General features: G+C 33.1%; 1 pseudogene; it reads left to right on the forward strand.

Annotated features, from left to right (window-relative positions):
- The first annotated feature begins 1138 nt into the window (after positions 1–1138).
- LOC101700651 (UDP-glucuronosyltransferase 2B17-like) lies at positions 1139–10477 on the forward strand (annotated as a pseudogene).
- Positions 10478–10695: the final 218 nt, after the last annotated feature.

Here is a 10695-nt window from a genome sequence, read left to right on the forward strand (position 1 = left end):
CTATGGTGGAGAGAAATTCTACATAATTTGGGGGGAAAATCATTTCACAATTAAATCATCATTAGGGCCTAGTTTTCCTGCCTACAGGCCAGCTACAGCATGTCAAGACATAACTCCATCTTCACCTCCAGTCACACCTAAATGTCAATGGTCCAGTGATGCTCTGATGCTCCAGGACAAGATTACACCATCTGAAGACATCATGGGAGGACCAAAATCTTCATCTGGAGAGTTCCTCATTGTTCTAGGATTTTTCACTGCTGCTGCCACCACCACTTCTGCCCCGAGTGACCATTTACATTTGATACTCTCCTGATGTACTGAACGCTTTCTGCCCTGAGTCATCTGTTGCATTTGTTTCTCCTGATGTACTGAATAAAGGTGTGGCAAGCTCAGGGCTGTCATCTTTGCTGCCCAGAATAGCACTGATCAGACCCAAAGCTCAGGTTCTCTAAGTTTCATTTTTTCAATCTTTTCTGTTTAATAAACTAATTCACCTTGTGATTTCATGGAAGACTTACTGCAGTCATTCTAGTAATGTCCCCTTTCCCTGTTCCCTATGATATACTCAGACATCTAACTGATATCTTGAGAAAGGGCACAGGATATACTACTGAGAATTGAGAATTAGAATGTTACATATTTGTGTAAAAATATTATGACACACTGAATAACACAGTTTAAACTAGTGAAATGTACTTATGTAAATAGTACCTGATCCAATTTCTTACAAAACTTTTCTTGAATCATGATATCAAAGAATTCCCTATGACCAGTGTAATTACTGTATTTTTAGATCCATGTCACAAGATTACAGGGACAGTCACCTTGTATCTACCACTGCTCTTGCAGAATATCATTTACATAATAGAGGTGACTGATGCTTGTTGGTTATTGACCCCAAACTAGCCAAGATCACTAAACCATAACAGTGAACTTAAATGCTCTCATAAAAACCTGTCATCATTTATATTTGCCTTTTCTTTATGCTACTAGTACTCATGCTTTATCCATTAGATATATATACTTTGATCAGTACAAGTTATCTTTTAACTTTTGGTTAAGTTCTCCCTAAATATAAACATGAGTAATGATAGAAAATAGCACAATTTGAGTGCAATACTGCATTTTTATCAAGATGTCCATGAAATGGATCTCAGCTCTGCTGCCACTACAAATGAGTTGTTATTTCAACTCTGCATGTTGTGCAAAGGTGCTGGTATGGCTCATGGACTACAGCCACTGGATGAATATAAAGAATATAGTAGAGGAACTTATCCAAAGGAGACATGAGGTCACAGTCCTGCAACATTCAAGTTTCATTTTTGTTGATGTTGATTCATCACCTCGAATTAAATTTGAAACATTCACTACATCTATCAATAGAGTTCAATGGGAAAATATTTCACTCAGTGGACCACTAGGTGGATGTATATTGGGTCAATAAATTCATGTTTTGCATGTTTTCCCAAGGTAGAAAAAATTTCAAAGAATTTTCTGATACTTGGAAAAATTCATGTAAAGAAACAGTCTCAAACAAGATACTTATGAAAAAACTCCAGGAATCAAGATTTGATGTCTTTCTTGCAGATGCCATTGGTCCCTGTGGTGAGCTGGTGGCTGAGCTATTAAAAATACCTTTTATGTACACTCTCCGGGTTTCTCCTGGCTTCCAACTGGAAAAAAATGGAGGAGGCCTCATAGTTCCTCCTTTTTATGTACCTGTTGTAATGTCAGGACTAGGTGGTCAAAAGACTTTCATGGAAAGGGTAAAAACATGATATGTATTCTTTATCCTGGCTTTTAGTTCGAAACATTTAATGAGAAAAAGTGGAATCAGCTTTACAGTGAAGTTTTAGGTAATTCATGCTGTTAATTAGTAGAGTGAAGTCTTTCCTATCTTGTGCCTTTTCAAGTGAGCTTGGATGAAGGTAAAATAAGAGGACTTTGTCTTTTATATGTACATGATGAAGTAAAAAGTAAAATTATTTGTCAATTGACAGATATAAAAGAAATATTTACATTATGTGGTCATATTGCAGCCATTTGGTTGTAACTCATATTGATCATTCCACGAGATCACACAATTCCACAGTGAAGCGTTCAGCCTTTAATTTTGCAATTTCTTATCAATTTTACCTTCTTTTTATTTTACAATAAAAGTCATGAGGCACCTCCCTAATGTCTTTATGAACAAAGACAAGTAGATTGAAGAGTTGCCCATGTTTCAAGCAAAACTAGTAGCATTGAGGGAACTGTTTTCTCATGAGTAGATCAGTTTCCTTACCTCAAATAACTATTTTTTTCTTTTCTATCTAAAATATACCTTTACTCTTGTGAAATATACAGTATTTTATCCCAGACTCAAAAATTGTAACTTGCATATTCTAATGATTCAATATGGTCTGATAAGTCCTTACCAATCATCCATTTAAAAGTTTTAAAATTTGTGGAAATATTGACATCCATGTAGTGTTTTTCATTACATTTTTCCATCTGACAAAAGAATGAGCCCAATTTCTGTTTCTGTAATTTCTACAGATTTTCCAAGAGATGATTCCAAATGCTTGAAAAGAATAAATACATATTATTAAGCTGCTAATATAAACCAAATGTAAAGTTAGTACAAAAAATTGAGCCATATTCTTATAGATCTCACACTCCACTTGGATCAGGTACCAGCTTGGTAAATGGTATAAATGAAGGAATTTTTGAAAAACTAGTTCCAAAGTTTTACTAGGATTACTTGACTCTGAAGCTGGAACATTTGTTTACATTTGCATCTGTTATGTTGATAGCTTTAGAGAAACAGGAATATATTTTTAATTATAGAATAATTTTTGATGTCTGCTTATTAATGTGTGTATAGTGAAGTAATATCAGAGACGTAGTCTCATCTCATTCTTTCTCAAAGACACAATTGAGACACAGATAAAACACAAATATTTTATTGTTCATATGTCAATATATTTTGGTCAGTGAACAGTCAATTTATACATTATTCCTACATCTTTTAAAATATATGGTATATTCAATCAACAGTTATGTAATTGCCAGCTTTTTCTTTTTCTCTCTTCCTCCATTCAGGAAAACCCACTACATTATATGAGACAATGGTAAAGGCAGAAATGTGGCTCATTCGAAGCTACTGGGATTTGGAATTCCCTCACCCCACCTTACCAAATTTTGATTTTGTTGGAGGACTCCAATGCAAACCTGCCAAACCTCTACCTAAGGTAAATATAGTCCTGTATTTAGCTTTACTTTTACATTTCTGTGGGAATGCTCTGCACTATTCATTGAGAATCTTGACTCACAGTGAGAAATACGTGGGAAACAGGCAAGTATCATGCCAATTGGAAATTAGTATTTCTTTTGGGAATGGTAGCACATGCCTACAATCCCAGAATTCCAGAGGCTGAGGCAGGAGAACCACCTGTTCAACCAACCTGGGCAACACAGCAAATTCAAAGACAGCCTTGACTGTAGAGAAAGAACCTGTTTTAAAAAAAAGAAAACTTCTTATATTTCTATTCCAGCAGAAGTATCTGCATTTCACTACCATTACAGAAAAATATGGGATGCTTAGAAGGTGCTCAGAATAGAGTCCATTAATCCTCATTATCATTCATTTGTTCATTCAAAGTCTATTAAGTGACTAGTGTATGTGACCAATACGTGTAAAATAACCTTAGAAACAGCACAGACACTGTGTCTTCTCCTCCCACACTTCTTGTATACTATTTTAAAGACAGAGTATAATTAAGCAATAAAAATTGTGTGAAACTTACCTTTAAAGGAAAGAATTTTATTACTAAGAAAACTTTCAAATGAGATTATAGAAACCGTGCCAGAAAAAGTAATAGCAATGATGATAAGAAATGAACAAGGTGCAGGAATAGGTAAGGGATGAAGGGTAGAGAAAAACACAAAACAGACAGCAGTTAGGAGATTAGGAACAATTCCCAAGAACTGAAAGCTTATTTTATGAAGATGCTAATTTTGCTAGATAGCTAATTTAGTACCAGGTGACAGAGTTGAAAATATCTAACCAAAGCATTTTGACACCGAAAAAAATTGAGCTAAGGAAACTGATGATCCAATTTCCCCTTTTTAAACAAAAAAAGCATTGAAGATTCTATTAGTGAATTAGATTGCAGAGATGCAGAATAGTAGAAATGGGAAGCTTTTAGAAGGTAGTTCTAAGATTTCAGGAAACGTGATGAAATGTAGACTAAGGTATGCACACATGTCGAAAATCTACTCAGATAATCACAGTAGAAGTTCAAATTGACTGTTATGAGGATAAAATATAAAATAGTTAAAAGGAAGCATTTGTGGCAATAAGTGTTTCAGAATTAATGTTGGTCTATTGATATCATGGCTAACTTATTATTTAATATTTGATAAAATAATCACATTAAATTTGAACTGAAACCTGAACTGTTTAAGATGATAATATCATGTAAAGTCATAGTAAAAAGATGCTATTGATTTCTTTGAAAGTAAAAGCATAATCTCAGGCAATAAGATGAACAAGATCAAATGAGTAAATTATATCAGAAGAACTGAAGTCCTTTGTTAGTATTGTAGCTTACAAAAAAAAGAATATTGTTCAATAGTATACCTGTGAGGCCCCAGCAATATTTGTTACCAACCCTGACATCTTCTTGCCTTGCTCATAGCATTGAAACCATTCCTCACTTCAGATCCTGGAGTTTTGCATCTCAGTGTACAAAGGAATGGATTACTTTCTCAAAACAGGTATTTATTGCCATACGCCAAGCCTGTAGGATACCTCAGTAAAGTTCCCTCCAGTGACATGCTCTTGGCAACAACATGACCTGGCAAAACAAGTGCAGAGTAAAGGTGCACTGCTTAGGTATTAAACACTTCATAGTTCCTGTGATTTGTCTGAAAATTGATTTGACATGAATCACAAAATTATTCTGACAGCATATAGAGTAATATCCCTTAAGAACAAACACAATAATCATATATTTTAAATTGATGTCATACTTCTAAGAAATATATAGAAATGAGGCATTTTGTATTGCTTCAGTAAATGTAATCTTTTAAGAAGATTTTTGTTTACCTTCTTATTAGCAACAATATAAAACTGAAATATGAATATGTGGCTAAAATGCAATATACTTTTTTAAATTTTTGGTACTGGGGATTGAACTCTGGACCTTCTGCTTGTGAGGCAGGTGCGGGACCACTGAGCTAAATCCCTGTCCCTCCAATATCCTTTTTTAGATGCAATTGTTTTGACTGCACAATAACTCCAGAAGTCAAATATTTGAGGCATTATTAGAGCATTACTAAGCAATATATGTATACACTTGAATTTCTTGATTAAAAAGCAACAGCGTTAGAAGGACCAGGAAATAGCAGAAAAGGATAAGGAAAGAATTCTAAAAATGGCAAAAATTACTGATTATAGCTGTTATTAAGTTGCACAAAATAGAATTTTAGAAAATTGTATCATCTTAACTAAATTTATACCCTTTTTTATAAGTTGCTCATTTGAATATATGTGAAGAAAATCAATCAAGATGCATAAATCTATCTATCTAGTAACTATTTATTAAAAAAACTAGGAAGTAACTTAAACCTCCACTTTTAGGGAATGATTAAATAATGAAATATGTGTCTAATACAATATCTCAATTGTTTCACTTAAAATGATAACACTAAATTAGGCATACTAGGAAGTAAGATTTATATATATATTATATTATATATATCACCACTACAATTGTCTCACCAAAGACATTTAATAACAATAAATCAGCCATAATAAGAGTGTGAGATGAGAAGAATAAGGAAAAGTAAATGAATAAATTCACTCTCTTTTTCTAGGGTAAACTGGAGACATGAGAACCACAGTTTTCTAAAGATTATTATATAATATAAATTAAATATAAAACTTTGGTTTTATAAGAAATAATTGTTTGGAATATTGACTACACAAAAAATATTAACATTACTACTTTTATAGCTTGACCTGAAATTCTGAAGATATCACTTTTTCTTATGTGTATTTCATCAGATCATTGTAATAATTGCTATTAATTGATTTTAACATTTTCATTTTTGTAATTACAGTATTTTCAATGTGTTTACTGAGCCATTGTTTTATTTTTCTGATGGAGTAAATGCTTTGCAGGAAATGGAAGACTTTGTGGAGAGCTCTGGAGAACATGGTGCCGTGGTGTTTTCTCTGGGGTCCATGGTCAGTAACATGACAAAAAAAGGGCCAATGTGATTGTCTCATCCCTTGCACAGATTCCACAAAAGGTGGGCAAAGTGTCTCAATGGCAAACATCCACTAAAGAAGTCATTAAGCCCTGCAAATATCTGCTTTCAAAAAATTGCTCTCTTTTCTTATAGGGTCTGTGAAGTCACTGTATTCATTAGCAATGTTTAAGAAAGACATAAATTTTATTTAAAAATGCCGTATCACAATAACATTAAGCGAGTATTGAAAGGGGTTTGGAATAAATCATGCAGGTTAGAATTTCCAGGTTAGCTCCACTTTATAATTTATCCAAATTTTAGCATAGACTAGTGTGTATTTAGGGGGATATTCAGAGCAAGAAAAGGAGCTGTAGCCAATTCAAGATCCATGTATCCACTCAGCCTTCTTAATTAAAAAATGAGAAAGACTAGCTGGAATGGGCACAATCCATATCTGAACCAGAAAGATGTAAAACATGGACTAGAGTTGTCTCCTTTCCTCGCAGTGGAACCTGTGCATTGTAAAGTATGCTTCACAAGGACTCCGATTTTGTCCCATCAGTTTAAAGTCCTCCCAATCACAAAAGCAAAAGGAAAATGAAAGTCAAAGAGAAAGAAGCCCATATTGGAAGATGTTCAGATGCCTACTCAATAACACTAAATAGGGATTAATTTTCAAACATATCTAATTCATCTTCAATCTTTGAAGAGTTGTGTACTACAGTGGATTTTATTTACTGTCAATACAGCAGTTTTGTAATCTCCTGTGCCAACTTTTAGCTGGGGACCTGCAGTTATTTTCAACACTCCCACAGTAAATAGAGCTGAAATATTTGTAAGTGATAGTCCAATTTAAGAGCAGAGCTTGGGATTTCTAAACCCAGTACTTCATTTTCAAACAGGGTAATGAAATGGATAGGCTATGGCAGATCATGTTAATCTCTGCTGTGAATATTTTGTACTGCATCTTGGAAGAGAAAATAACTAGATGAAGGTAATTTAACCACTTTAAAATATGAATTATTTTTGAAAAGCTAAATACCTTATGAACTCCAAACTAACTCTATCTTGTAAATTTAATTTATCATCCTAGCAATGGTGACAATACTATAGATTGTTGTTCAGAATTCCAGTTGAAACTTTTCCTATAATTAAGGATTAGTAATTGTAATTCAAAACAAATTACATGTACTTCCTAAAATCAATTAAATGATTTCTGACAAAAACTGATTGTGCAGATTCCATAATTTACATATTAAAATGATATTTTATGCATCTAATTCTAATATGTTAACTTGTGGAAAAAGTGATTATAAGTAAACTATAATGATATCTTTTAAAAATAGGTCAGTATTAATATTGGAACAACGGAGCTACTACTGTAAGCATGTATATTAATGAAGAAGAAAACCATTAGAAATTATTTATTCTTTGCAAGTTTCTATATTTTAAAAATATTTAATATTTTTAATTATTTAAATATTTTAATAGCAATTTGTAAAATATTTTAATTTAGTATGTAGTATCTTATTTGTCTATGTCACTCTGTGTGAAACATGATGACATTAAATCTGATTAAATCTAAAACTAAGTATAGAACATGTTGGTGTTCTATTTGTCTGTGTATATTCATAGTTCTTAATATTTAATCTCCTGTCCTCAGTTTTAAAATCTACATAGCAAAAGGCACTTACCTTGTTTGTGTCTAAATTCTACAATTCAACATATGATACAATGCAGTCTTTACCTAACAGGTTCTTTGGAGATTTGATGGCAAGAAACCAGATACCTTAGGACCCAACACTTGTTTGTATGAGTGGCTCCCTCAGAATGACCTACTTGGTAAGATACTGGAGAACAAATACTGCAAACCTAAATCAGTAAGAATGATGATAGCTCAAGATAGAACAAACCAGGGAATATTTGTTGTTAGAAAATCAAATCAGAAACCAAACTTCATGGTATATATTTGCAGTCTTAGGGGAAGCAGAATGAATTGGAGTAGTTGATTTTTGTTGTCCATGGAAACAATATTAAGATTTCATTTTAAATCCCTTGCTTCTCAAAGAGGACATAATAATTTCCAGGTTGTCTTGCACCTGTATTTCCACAGAAAATGGGGATTTACAAATATTAATCAAAATAACACTCTTGATTTATTATCAGTGATGCTGTGTTTCCAATGGGAAAATATTCACACTTTTATGCTGACTTAATAATTCACTTGCTTTGTTCCCAAGGTCACATCTTGCTGACTTACACAACTCTCATATAAGAATTTGTGAATGAACTACCCTTTTAAGAGAACAAGTTCTAGTAAATACATGATCCTATTACTATGTCATTTGGTTTATTTTATCATATTATATGTATTTATTCCTGGCAATCATGCATTCATTGTTAAAGTTGTAAAGCATATCTGCTGATGGCATTCACTTTCCTTTGCTTTCTTGATCAAAAGGAATAGTATAGCACCAGGTGTGTTGCTGCATACCTGTAATCTCAGCACTCAAGAGGCTGAGGCAGGAGGACTACTGTAACTTCAAGGCCAGTCTGGACTACATAGTGAGACCTTGTTTCAAAAAACAACAAAAAAACCAAATTGAAAAAAAACCCAAAAATCCAAAAGTAATGTCACTGTAGTTACATAAATGCAAATTCTTTATCCATAAAATACCACCATTTTCAGTGACTCATATTGTACATTTCTCATTGTATTTCTAAAATTTATTACTAATTATTATGCTGATATTCACATAATCTTAGGTCATCCAAAGACGAGAGCTTTTGTCACTCATGGTGGAGCCAATGGTGTTTATGAGGCAATCTCCCACAGAATCCCTATGGTGGTCATTTCTTTGCTTGGGGAACCACAAGATAACATTGCTCACATGATGGCTAAAGGAGCAGCTGCTAAAGTGGAATTCACAACATTATCAAGTAGAGAAGTGTAAAATGCACTGGAAACCATCCTTAACAACCCTACATGAATACAAAAAATTTTTTTTTACAATCTACAATCTACATAGAGATAAATTCTCATATGAAGACCAAGGAAGTAGCAGTGAGTCTGAAATGAAAATAATGAAATACAAATTTGTTGAATGCTGAAGCCATCATTAGACACAAGGCTCAGGGTCATGATAAATAATTTCAGTGTTCTTATTTGAAATATTTGTGCAAGGTTTAGGCAGAGTGTAAAATGTTAAAATAGTCTGTAAATTGAATGAGGGGAATCATTGAGGATTTCCACAGAGGAAATTCAAGGAATATAAAGGAAACAATAAAACAGGAACCATGAATGTTGTAAGGATGTGATCCTTTCCATGTATTTATTAACTCAAAAGGAGATATTTATAGAAAGACAACAAATAAGAGTCAGTACCATATTCAAAAAAACAATCTGTTGTATAGTTTTAATGATTGAACTATTGAAAATTTCAATACTGCTTTCTGGTCAGTACTGCAATCCATAAGAAATTTACTCACACATGTAGTATGAATCTTGACAAGGATTTTCCTTTTGCTCTATATTGCAGTACAGATTTGAACCTTGTATAACAGGTCTACTAACAGTTTTTTACTGTCTAATACTAGTTTAAGTCTCATAAATATGCCATATGTTTTTGTTAGTGTTTGTATGTTTTATCTTTGGGAAGGAACTGATTTCAATCTCTAGATTAGCAATAACAGTGCTCCCTCAACCTTTCTGTTCACATCTTTAAATCCTATACATTAAAGAGTTCTGAATTATTAAGATTTCTAAAATGACTACTGAAAAAATAATAGATTTTAACATTTTTTTTGCATTCACATTTACCACTTCCAAAAATTTGCATTCTAGCATTTTGAAATAATTCTAACCTTATTTAATTTTCCTTCAGCTATAAGGAGAATGCTATGTGGTTGTCCACCATTCACCATGATCAACCCATGAAGCCCCTGGAATGAGCAGTCTTCTGGATTGAGTTTGTCATGCACCACAAAGGGGCCAAACACTTGTGACCACTTGCTCAAAACCTCACCTGGTACCAGTACCATTCACTGGATGTGATTGGATTCCTACTGGCTTCTGCAGGAACCATTACTTTCCTTGTCATAAAATGTTGCTTGTTTTGTTCTAAAAAATTTGTGAAGAAGGGAAAGAAGCAAAAGAGAGAGTAGATCTCCTTCAGATTTAATGCATTAGTAATGAGACCATTTCATTTACATTAACTACCATGAATCAAAACATTACAAAAATATTCTTTCATGCTTTACAAAAATGTTGTCTTCTTGATTTATGTATATAGTGTAATCTTGTTTAAGGAATATGTAATTCTAACTTCAGATTTCCTATAATAATTCTATTTTACTGTTGACTTGTACTTTACCATAAATATTTTTAAAAATGAGACTCACTTAAACCTCATGTGGGAAAGCTCCCCAGGAGTGAATGATGAAACTGAGGGA

Source organism: Heterocephalus glaber, unplaced genomic scaffold, assembly GCF_053883595.1.
Source record: "Heterocephalus glaber isolate CG9 unplaced genomic scaffold, H.glaber_assembly_v1.0 deba00001509, whole genome shotgun sequence".
In the NCBI taxonomy this organism is placed as follows: domain Eukaryota; kingdom Metazoa; phylum Chordata; class Mammalia; order Rodentia; family Bathyergidae; genus Heterocephalus; species Heterocephalus glaber.